Below are 12,446 nucleotides of genomic sequence, written 5' to 3' on the forward strand. Positions count from 1 at the left end.
CATCTCTCAAGCAAACAATGGGGGCCGCTCAGGGATGCACGATGGACAAGAAGGGGCTTAGTGGAAATGAAGAAGCTGGGAATACAAGGATACAGTACAGTACTTCCATTGCTCCCTTAGGAAACCAAAGCATGCCCTACCCTTCTGCTGTGTCTCAGTTCTGTTTGCCTTTCCCTTCGCAATCCCAGTCTGCCTTCTCTGCCCCTCTGTCTGCAATAAATCCAGAGAGGAATTAAATTCAGGCAGAAAGTGTTTGGAATTGGAAAGCATCTTCTCCAGTCCTCGGTTTTTTTAAAAAACCACACACACAGAGGGAGAGAGAGAAATGGTTGGGGGAGATAAAGTACACCACAGCTTAGACAGATTGGACCCTCCCCCCATCACATTCCCATCTTATTAGGACACATCTATTCCTGTCTATTCTATAGACTTCATAAAAACATCACTCTTCAAAGCCCTGCTCAAGTCTAAGGGCACATTATACAACATCAGGAATGTTGTCTGCTGTCAGTCAAGAATGAACCACTATCAGCTCACACGGTAAGGCAAAACACCTTCAAAAAGGGAATGCTATGCTTAGGATGGGGATCATACCATGACCAAGATTTATTGATGCATGTCTTCTTGCCTTCTCTAAAGTAGGATGGTCTGTTCTGTTCCATGTCGGTGGTGGGGTTAATGGGAAACAACCTCTACAGCAGCCTTCCCCATTGTGGAGTTTTCCATGCAGACTGGGGCTGGTGGGAGTTGCAGTCCAAATAATCAGGAAGGCACCACAATGGGGAAGGCTTCTCTAGAGACATTTCAACTTAATCTGTGCTGATCTTCAGAGAAATGTGAAAAGGCCAAGCTACTTAACCCTTTGGCATCATCCAAAGGAGTAGAGTGCTGTTATCTCTTTTATTGAAAAGGTTACATCTAACTCTCTGCCTTTGCCAATGCGTGAAATTTGGACATATAATAATGGTGCCTTTTGTAAATAACTTTGTTCTTTTGTTGTTGTAAAACATACATACTTACACAAGCGGAGAGAGAGAAAGAGAGGGCTGGCATGGGAAGGGAGGTTTCTCAGTCAGTGACCCCTGCTCACCTATGTGTAGGATGGCCAGGTTTAAATAGATGGGCAAGTCTTCTACAGTTTGAATTTTTGGGCAGAAGAAGGTATTTTAGCAGATGCCTTCTTTGTGCCCCTGTACAAATCTTATGCCGCGGATAGCCTATGTCCAGTCTTGATTGTTTATGGAGTGCTTATATGACAATGTGCATTCACCTTGATTTATTTACAGATATTCCTGTTTACATTAGGGACGTGGATGGCGCTGTGGGTTAAACCACAGAGCCTAGGACTTGTCGATCAGAAGGTTGGCGGTTCGAATCCCCGCGACGGGGTAAGCTCCTGTTGCTCGGTCCCTGCTCCTGCCAACCTAGCAGTTTGAAAGCACGTCAAAGTGCAAGTAGGTAAATAGGTAACGCTCCGGCAGGAAGGTAAATGGCGTTTCCGGGTGCTGTTCTGGTTCGCCAGAAGCAGCTTAGTCATGCTGGCCACATGACCCGGAAGCTGTACGCCGGCTCCCTCGGCCAATAAAGCGAGATGAGCGCCACAATCCCAGAGTCGGCCATGACTGGACCTAATGGTCAGGGGTCCATTACCTTTACTTTACTCCTGTTTACACATATTCCTGTTAACAATTCATTCATTCCCACACTTTTCAATGTTTCCCCCATTATTTTCCTAACAGTAAAATGTCCCTTTTGTGGATTTGTGGCCCTAGGGCAAGAGGGTGCTTTAATCTACTTTAACTGCACAAACCTAATGTTCCGGTGTGCACCTGAATCTTTACTGGAAAATGGTGACAGTCTGGAGGTTCCTAATTCTTGCAAAACTGTAGCAGGGCAGCTACAATTGCTAAAAATGTCTTCTGCATAGCTCTGAAACTTACAGAATCCCTGACCTCTGCAGGGTCTAATTACTGTTTGTGTTAATGTTTATGCGAAATACTTTGCAGACATGTAGAATCAGACTACATTTGAGTCTAGATTAGCACAATTTTTTTTGTTGTGATTAAGACATTCTCAGTTAATTTTTGGGGTATAGATTTTCCTCAAGGAATCGGTCTGGACAAATGCCATAACATGTTCAAGAACAGTGCTTACTATGTCCACTAAAACCACTTCCTGAAAGCTGTATCAGGCTAAGGAGGCCATATGATGTATCAGAGACGGTGATAGTTCTCCCTGTGTGTGGTGAAACAACTCCATGTCTCCATTATTTCACCTGAAAATGTGGAACAAGATACTTTTTTAAAGGCAAGTGAAGCCTCTTTCTGAAGGAATGTGATGGTTGCTTAAATCGTTCTGTTCAACCCAGAAATCAACTTTTTTTCATGAGCCTCTTTAGAAATGGCAAAACAGCACAGGCAGAGATCCTGGCTGAAAAAATGAGGGCTGTATTGGACAGAAGCAGTGCTTGGAAAGGAAATGCCAACCCATGCAGATTCTAGAGCAGGGGCAATCAGCCTGTAACACTGACTGCTGACTGCATTCTTGGGAACAATCCTAAGGTACTATGCAGGTGATGAAGGGTCCATTTATTGAGCCATTTATTTGGTAGCCCAAAGCAGATGCAGCACCTCTTGACCAAATAGGTAATGACAAATATTCTGAGCTGGCATGGAATATCATCCATTAATGCAAAGCACTATTACTTTATATTTGCAGCAGGAGCACTATTTATTTTCTTGGGGTTGGGGTGGGGTGGAGTGGAGGGAGGGCCTTTCATTTGGCAGATATGGCCAGCATAAGGCTCCAGCCTTCTGGATTCTGTGCTGAAATGGTTACAGGAGCTTCTGAGCTTGTTGCAAAGGCTGGCTTTAAGAGCTCACTGCAGTGGAACTAACAGTGCCTGGAAGGGATTTAGTGATATAACTCAGGAACCTACCAATCCAAGCTTGTCTTATAAATAAACGTCTCCCGGTGTCCCTTGCATGTTGACACAGGGGCATAGCTTTGTGTGTAAGTGCACAGAGAGTGAGACTTACTTGGCAATGCATGCCTGCACATGTAAACACCAGCAACTGACACTGCAGCACATGCACACATAGCAATGTAGAACATATTGAGGCAGCTGTAGCTCCCAGAGCCCAGCTGGGTTCAAAGTAATAAACAAACAAAGCAATATGCACAGCTGGGGTGTAAACTCAGCAAGCATTGCAAGGTGTGGCATCTCACAGAGATATATATTCTACAACATGTGTGCATACAAAGACGCATTAACAACCACATAGAAAAATATACATGCTATCACATAGACCAGTGAAGCCTCATTAACTATAAATAAAACCAGGACAGCGCATGATAGGTTTGCTCATGTGAGAAGTGTTACATGACTCCTGAGGATCCACACAGATCTACACACTTTCTTATTAGCAGAATCAGAATTCGAAAGGTTTGCTAAGAAATGAAAGGTATTAATAGCATCGCTGCAAAAATTACAGAATTACCTCCCTGTGGTTTTGAAATACAAACATGGAAATAGCAGCATATCTGTACCATTACACCATGCTCTACTATGCACACATAAGGTAAAGGTAAAAAGGTAAAGGACACCTGGATGATTAAGTCCAGTAAAAGACGACTATGGGGTTGCGGCGCTCATCTCACTTTCAGAGAGCCAGAATTTGTCGACAGAAAGCTTTCCGGGTCATGTGGCCAGCATGACTAAACCGCTTCTGGAACAACGTAACACCGTGACATAAACCAGAACGCACAAAAACGCTATGCGCTATGCACACACAGGAAAACATACATAGTACACAAACACACACGGCAGAGCTTCTGATTTTCCACCCTTCCCCTCTTCTATTCAGGAACTTTAAGTCTCCTAAAGAAAAAATAGTTTAATTTCCCAGCCCCTCTGTAATTGCTGGCTGCCACAGGCTAAATTTATACCAGCCACATGCTGCTAATGCCCACTACCCTGCACATACACAGCATGACACCATCTGTACTCTGTGAACATGTTCATTCCCCATTTTGGGATTCTGTTTATCCACCTGCCTCAGCTGTCACCTGGTGGAGGATGACAATTGCAGCATGTATCATCACAGCCAGATGCCGTCCCTACTCCCACCTTTGAATGAAAATGGCTACTCGTATTCTACAGGCATACTCTGTATAAGATAGTGCTGAGGCCAAAACACGAGAGTGGGAACATGTTTTGGTCTGCTGTGAAATGTGCTCCCTCAGCTTTGCAAGGTTGTAGGAGTTGTGCAGAGGGGGGAGGGCGACATTCATGTCGCCAAGGCACCTGGGCAAATTCTTCCTCTCCCAACCTGATTGCACCTACGTTCAATAGTTGGGGCAGAATGTGGGAGGAATCGCAGGCACAGCCGGGGGGGGGGCAAGGAGGGCAGCTGCCTCCCATAATCAATAAAAATAAATTAAAATACCTAGCAAAGTGAGGTTATGCCCCCCTAACAAGAGGCCTGTCCCCTCCTAACAAACCTCCTGGCTACTCTCATGGGAGGAATGCGTATTTGGATGCTCAACTGAATGCGGATCCAGCGCAATGAAGATGGACATCTAAATATACGTCAAACCACAGAGGGAATCAATGCATATGGCACTCTTTTCAATGGGATGAGCATTTCATTTTGCATGCAAATGCCCATCCCCAACCATTCATGCTTAGCTACATACAACTAGAGCTGGATCAGGGCCAAACTCTTGCTAGGAAACATTAGTAGGGAACAAAATTACCAGTTCCTAGGAAACCCCAGTACAAGGTCCAACCCACAACTGCAATTAGAACAAAGAATGTCATCTGATTCATTATGTGGAACTGTGATGTTCATTACATGATTCTTGATTGGTGAGATCATGCAATGAAAAAGAATAAAGCCTCAAAGATGGTACCAAAGCATATCAGGATTCTGAACAGGCATAAGAAAAACATGAAGGCTATTACATTACATTTTAGCAGCCCTTGAAAGCTGCTCATGAGCTGCATGTGTTGAGCAAGAAAATTTCATGGCAAGTAAGGAAACAGGAGGAATCAGAGGTGAAGGAAGAGTCGGACAACAATAGGGGATACAGAGATGACAAGAATGAAAATACAGGTCATTGACCGTAATAGACTGATTGGTTGAAGCAAAGGGTAGAGAGAGAAATGGAGATTCCACAATTCCCATTATCCCTGAATATTGGTTATGATAGCTGGGCTGAGATGAGTTTTAATCTAAAGCACCTGGCAGGGACCTGGTTGATACCCTGAACTAGGGGTATCAAATATCTTCTCAATGGTCCTAGAGCGGTGGGCTGTACATCACAACCTTGGCAATCAACTTTGATTCCAGTGGAGTCCCATCACAGCGGCTGAAGGGAGTGATTTGGAAAAGCAGGACCTTCAAACCAAGACTACCAGCACTGGGTGACAGTCAATGTAGGATGGGTGAACCTGCAGTGTAAAAATGTCTGTAAGAAAGTATTTAGTGGGAAGAGAATGAAGAGGAGCAACCTCAATATCAATATATTAAGAACTATTCTCTTTGCCAATCTTGAAGATGATTAATTTATTAACTGATTGTTTTATTTGTAGGCAGTTTGTGTCCTTTCCTGTCGTTAGTTGTCATTAGGACCTTGTGGAAACTGTCATTGAATCTTAATGTCCATTGCCAATTAATCTTTGATAAGTAATAGGTACCATTCAACATGCCATGTATTTCAGGGCTCATAAAACCAACCATTCAAGCTCATATGATAGTGGTTGGCTCTGCCCCTTCCCTGGGCCAGGAGTTGAACTGCTATCCTGAACATCTGCTGGACTATGTGGGGAGGAGTGCTGCAGATCCAGAAGACAATGCGCAAGCTGACCTACTACTCAGCAATCCTACCACATATGTAAACTCTCACAACACATGAAATAGAATTGTTTCACATCTCTTGAGTCATGAAACAAATTCATTTCATGACTCGCGACACTATACATATGTGAAAGGAACTTGAGGTAGAAGGTTTTGTTTTATTTCTGGAAGGATATAAATAGACTGAATCACTTAACAGCTTGCAGATTTTTTTTATCTCATTTGCCAATTAGTGCATTGCTTGAGCCAGACTACTGAAAGGACCTGGCTGTTTTGAAGAAAAAAAAGTGAAGGATTCATTGAAGGTCCAGCTCCAGGTTTGACTAAGCGCTGGGCAAAATAATGCCTGATGGGCCCCTCCATCAATGATGGGCTCATGTGGGCTTATCTGACGACTGTCAGCACTTTTGTTGGTTCTGACACAAGTGAACTTCTTGGACTAGCTGCACTTCAGGACAGGGCACAAGAGCCTGTGCCACCTGAGATACAGAGAGCCACCCCTGGTCCTGGTCCTCCTTTTCTCTGTCCTCTGCCCCACCACTTCTCCCCCATGCTGCTGCTGGTGGCAGTGCTGCCACATCTCTCTCCTTCCTCTCTCTTCTCCTCCCTGGAGCACAGGAGCTACCTCTCTTCCTCCTTCTTATTGGAAGTAGGGGTCCTTCCTCAGAGCAATACACTGTGATGAGGTGGCTGGGAGATTGCCTGAAGGGCTGCGCTGCCTGTGATGACTAGATATTCTCTTTAAACTCAGGTAAAAATGTAGAGTCGCTTTAAGGTCCTTTCTCAGAGCAAGGGAAGGCAGTGGCAGAGGAGGATAGCCCTACAGAAGCCTCACAGGTGTGGACTGAAGTTGGTGGGGACACTGCCCCATTTGTCCTAGTAGACTATTCTACACTGGGTGCTGGGGGCTCTGAACTAGCATGGCAAAAATCTAAAAGCTCTCTCAGGCCTGATCTGTATGTTTCTGCTGTAGTTGCTGCTGTAGGGATGGGCATCGTACAGCACTGCTCTGAAAGGTAAGCCATTTGTGTGAAGCAACAGCCACATAGGTTAGCATTAGCCAAGCTGGCCGGTCCTCCTTCTATGTGAACATTCTTGAGGCATGCCTGGAACATGTGGGTGCTGCTTCACACAAACAGCTTTTCCTTGGTGTCATCTGTGCTTGCAATGAATGAAACGAGTCTCAGCCTAGGTGTGCCCCGAATCTGAACATGGTGAGTCATTCCAGCACCTGCAGTTTCAGCATAAGGCTGCAATCTGTACCATAGTGTCATCATGCTTTTTTCTTGCCTGGTGTCTGGTAGCTACCACTTATAAATGAGTCTATGTATTTGGATTTAAATTCCCTTCATTCCCCCCCCAATAACCTATGGGAAGGGTTAAGATAAAACTAAAATGTCATTGCAATACGAGAGAGTGGGTAGGCTTTTTGCTGTTACTGCTGCATCAGCAGCTATGGAAACAGCATTGTCATTCTTGCTGGGTTTTAGTATTCGGTTGGTTAACACATTTGACTTACAAAATGTGTGGAAAAGAAATGCGTGTATACATAAACTATGACTCAATACTTTAATTATTTGCATAAATTAATCCACACTTGAAAGCCTTCATTGGTTCCTCATGAGACAGCTATCTGCTCCTCTGTTAAAGCCAAGAAATACTGCAGTGGGGTCAGGCCGCGATCAGAGGTGCTGCTTCTTAAGCTCACGATGCCAAACGATACTTGCATGCAAAAATACAAAAGTGTGATTTTTCTGGGTCTTGGAACAAGGAGCCAACCTTAGCCAGCAGCCAGACAAGTGAGGCTGCTTCTGGCCAAGTGCCTAAATCAGTCCCAATAAACAGCTGCTGAGACAGCAAACAGCTTGCAGAGGGCAGGTAGCATTTCAGAAAGCCACCGAAAATATGGCTTCATCATTGTCAGCAGAGGAAAAGGCAAGGAGAACTGGTACAGCCACAAAATGAAACAGCTGAAGGACAGAGGCCTAGTACTGCCTTGTATTCCTTACACTGGCAATTGTGTGTGTTTGTGTGCGTGTGCGCACACGCATTGACCTCAATCGCAGTCATTTATCATGCCCTGCAGTAACCCTAACATTGACCTGAAAAATACTTCAAAGGAAAGCTATGCTGTAAGAGGATCCCAAGTTTCCCTTCTATGTCAAGACTCTCTCTGTGATGTAAACCAACTGGCCTCTTACATAGCAGTTCCCCACCCTAGGCAATTTTTCATTTCATCTGAAGACAGCATCTTGCAGAGAAGATGAGTGTCAACACTGCACACCAAAACGCTTCCCTCTTGCTAAAACTCAGTGAGGGGGGGCGTTCCAGTGGTGCCATTTACCACTGTTTCCACTTCCACTCCCTTGCTCTGTTGGCTTGAGGTGATATTGTAAGCTCCTCGGGGAAGGGATATTTCCTCTTTTATTCAGTAAAGAACCATGCACCATGGTGGCTCTAGGTAAAAACAAACAAACAAACAAACAAACAAACAAACAAAGTTCCAGTGTGGCTGGGCAGAAGAAAATATGCCAAACATTTTCTGAATTTTTTTAATATATTTAACCAGGCAAAGATAACAAAGGTGAACACTGGAGAAGATTTTTACTGCCAGCCCTGCTCTGCAACTGGTTACTGAATAGCCTATTCTAGGCTCCCTCTTTACTCTTTGTCTACTCTGGCATTGCTCCTTGAAGGGGTATCAAAAGAGGTGGGATTAAAGCCTGCTCATTCTGGGGGCTTTTCAGTAAACAGTCACCTCTTATATTCAGCCAGGGGGAGGACTGGATATTTTCCATTTCTTCTTGTAATCTGGATACAAAGGCAGTGAAAGGGCACGCTAATGACTTGCCATACCCCATACTGCACATGTGCCTGCGCTTCCAAACACCCACATTGCGTAAAGCAAGGATGATGGTACTGTTAGTGTAGTCATGAAGAGTTCAGGGCTCTGCAGTGCAAATCGATGAGAACAATGCACACGTGGTCAACAGTATTCAAGCATTTGTGCAGTTATTAATATGTGAAAAGATGGGTTTTGTGCACTTGCTAAAAATGTCATTTCCATGTGCATAACAAAATATTATACAACCCGTAAGATTGGGTTATATATGGCTGAAACAGGAGAACCTGCGCTAACAGGCAAAACTGCACTAAAGCTCTTACATGCTCTTTCGCTGCCATAGCTTGCTCAATGCACATTCAAAGCCTATAGGCTGGGGTCACCAACCTTTTGAGGCCTGCAAGCACATTTGGAATTTTGAGAGAGTGCTGGAATTTGGAATTTTGAGAGAGAGAGCGAAAGAAAGAAAGGATAGAACATGAATACACACACACACACACACAGAGGGCTTTTTCATAGGGTCTGGCTAGAAGCTGGATCCAGCTGAATTAAAATGGATCTTGAATTAGCATGACTTGTAGAGAGTTGGAAGGGACCCCAACGGTCATCTGATTCAACCCCCTGCAATGCAGGAATCTCAACTAAAGCATCCATGACAGATGGCTATCCAACCTCTGCTTTAAAATTTCCAATGTCCACCACCATCCAAGGGAGACCATTCCACCGTCAAACTGTAGTTCATGGCTGCTGAAGGTCTATTGGCAATCCACTGTGAAACAGTGGAATAGAGTCATGGCTGGAGTGATAATCATCTAATTTTGTTAGACCTGTTATTTCTCCTGGGTTGCCCTCAACACAGACTTTCCAGATGATCTGAAAACATGAGCAAAACAAAGTATAAAATTCAACTGTTTACAGCAGAGCCATTTTGACTCTAAGCTTCTAAATGCACCATCTTGACTTTCCAAAATAAAGCACTTGTGTCAACAGCAAGAGATGCTATATGCTCAATAGTTTGTAACTGACGGAAACCAGTTATACTTTGGAATCCTGCTTATGAATGCCGTGAGGTAACCCACTGGGAGAGAGTACTGCAGATGAAGAACAACACTGTGTGTGTCTCAAAAGGTCCCTTTGGGCTATGTACAAACTATCCCTTTAGAGCACATTTTTCTGTCAAAAAATTCTGGGCACTGTAGTTAGTTAAGGGCTTTGGGGAATTCTAACTCTGTGAGGGGTGAGCTACCATGTTCATAATTATTTGAGGTGGGGAAATACAGTGGTACCTCGGGTTACATACGCTTCAGGTTACATACACTTCAGGTTACAGACTCTGCTAACCCAGAAATAGTGCTTCAGGTTAAGAACTTTGCTTCAGGATGAGAACAGAAATTGTGCTCCAGCGGCAGCAGGAGGCCCCATTAGCTAAAGTGGTGCTTCAGATTAAGAACAGTTTCAGGTTAAGAACGGACCTCCAGAACAAATTAAGTACTTAACCCGAGGTACCACTGTATGCTTCAAATGTGTAGTGTATACACAGGTATGCTTTAAAAAGTCCATTCAGGGTGATTTGTTATCATGATGGGATCAGAGAGGCTATGCATGATCCTACTTTCAATACGGTTTATGCCTGCAAAAGTTTCAGGGTGCACATACTGATTTGTTTCACATCAGTGCACATCCTGTAACTTCCTGCTGAAATTCTGTAACTACCGTATTTTTTGCCCTATAGGAAGCACTTTATCCCCTCCAAAAATGAAGGGGAAATCTGGGTGCGTCCTATGGGGCAAATGCAGGCTTTTGCTGAAGCTTGGAGAGCGAGAGGGGTCGGTGCGACCGACCCCTCTCGCTCTCCAGGCTTCAGGAACACATCCGCAGCCTAGGCAGCCCTAGGGAGGTCTGGCAGGGATGTCTAGGCTGCGGATAGCAGCCTGCCGCTTGGCGGGCGGGGCGCCCTGAAGCAGAGCGCCCCCCGCGCCAGGCAGACATCCGCAGCGTGGGGAGCCTTGCAGGAGTTCCCTGCAAGGCTCCTCACGCTGCGGATAGCAGCCTGCTGCCCGGCGCGAGGGGCGCCCTGAAGCAGAGCGCCCCCCGTGCCAGACAGACATCCGCAGCGTGGGGAGCCTTGCAGGAGTTCCCGGCAAGGCTCCCCATGCTGCGGATAGCAGCCTGCCGCCCCGCAGGGGGGGCGCCCTGATGCAGAGCGCCCCTCACGCGGGGCAGACATCGGCCAGCCCCACAAGCTCGGGGGACAGCAGGGAGGCGCAGCGCCGCCATCCCGCTGTTCCTCGACCTGGTTCTGTTTCCCCGACCTGCTTTTGGGGGGGGGGGAAATAAAGGGGGAAATTTTTTCCTTTATTTCCCCCCCCAAAAACTAGGTGCGTCCTATGGGGCGGAGCGTCCTATGGGACAAAAAATACGGTATATATTCCCAGTTTATTTTGTGTCCCATTTCTGTTGTGTTGCAGCACAAGGATGACCCTCCAGAGGGCACTAATGTGGTAACATTAGGGAAGCATCACGGAACAACTAAAAAGGTGGAACTAGTGCTTTTTTCTGGGGGGGGGGGTGTCGCAGAGGTAGGCATACCGCTAAACATTTTGTGAATCTAAGTTTGGTCTCATTGAGGGGCAGTATTTCAGTATGAGTAGGAAAATGAGAATACCCCTAAACATTATTTTTTTTAAGAAAAAAAGCATTGGGTGGAACAATGTGTGGACAGTCAAGTATAAATCCACCACTAATGAACTATTATTGCATCAACGACATGTTACAGAAAATATCTGCCAAAACAAAAAACCCAACAACTCTGGAATGGTCTATAGACAGGTACTATATATTACTGCTTATATGACACAAAAGCTTAAGCTTGAGCTGAGCTTCCATCAATTCCTCTCACTAAAAGATGTTGTTGAAATGTTGAGAGGATCTGGGTTTAAAAGTGAACAATTTGTTCTCATATTTCCCCCCCCCCTTCTGTTTGGGGCTTTTCTTTCTTTTCTGAAGAACAATCCTGAGAAGCTATGAATTTCATGTGAAATCCTCTTTGACACTTGCACATTAGAAGCACAAGCAGAGTCACTGTATAGCCCTTTCAAACCACTCCACATCAGCTCACTGCAGTGAAAAGAGGCAACACAGCTGATTGGTAAGAGGGAAAGAGGGGTTTTTATCGCTTCATTTCCACCTGGCACTTCTGAGATTATATTTAAAGTGGTGGGAAGGACCATAAATGACGAAGGGAAGGCTAAGAATAGTGTGTTCTCAGACCTGTGAAGACCTGTGCTTTCCAGAACTAAAGTGTTTTGAAACTTATGAAACCACCTTTTTCTGGAATTGGGGGCAAAGATAGCTGATCAGAGTGTTGACAATCATGCGTACAGGGTTAAATGAAGAGCTAGACCTTATGATATTAATAAAATCAGTGTGGTGGAATGGTTATAGTACCAGACCAGGACTGAGGAGACTCTGGTTCAAATCCCACTCAACTATGAATCTCATTGGATGATATTTGGCCAGCCATTATCTCTCAGCCTCAGCTACTTCACAGGGTTGTTGTAAGGATAAAATAAAAGGGGGAACAATGTGGGCTGCTCTGAGCTGCTCTGTGATGGAAGGGTGAGGTAAAAAAGCAATAAACAAGTAGAATGACTGATAACAGGCGACAGGGTTTCCTAGAAGTATATATAGGTCACGAGAGTCTTCTATGCGGAGTTAGGACAGGCTATTTTTTGCTTTTCTTT

The 12,446-nt window shown here is 44.9% G+C and overlaps 1 protein-coding gene across 4 annotated transcripts in view; it reads right to left on the reverse strand.

The window, feature by feature from the left end:
* The window catches only part of PACSIN1 (protein kinase C and casein kinase substrate in neurons 1), a 54,142-nt gene that overhangs the window by 16,006 nt on the left and 25,690 nt on the right, over window positions 1–12,446 (reverse strand). The window contains exon 2 of one of the 4 annotated variants that reach the window (XM_081195853.1): window positions 9,406–9,576. The exons of 2 other annotated variants lie outside the window; for them this stretch is intronic. The gene's annotated coding sequence lies outside the window, so the exon portion shown is untranslated. Of the gene's footprint in view, window positions 1–140; window positions 211–9,405; window positions 9,577–12,446 lie in introns of all 4 variants that reach the window. One more of the 4 variants, XM_081195852.1, reaches the window with a different exon arrangement.

The sequence above is a fragment of the Podarcis bocagei genome (genome assembly GCF_964188305.1).
Source record: "Podarcis bocagei genome assembly, chromosome: 5".
Taxonomy (NCBI): domain Eukaryota; kingdom Metazoa; phylum Chordata; class Lepidosauria; order Squamata; family Lacertidae; genus Podarcis; species Podarcis bocagei.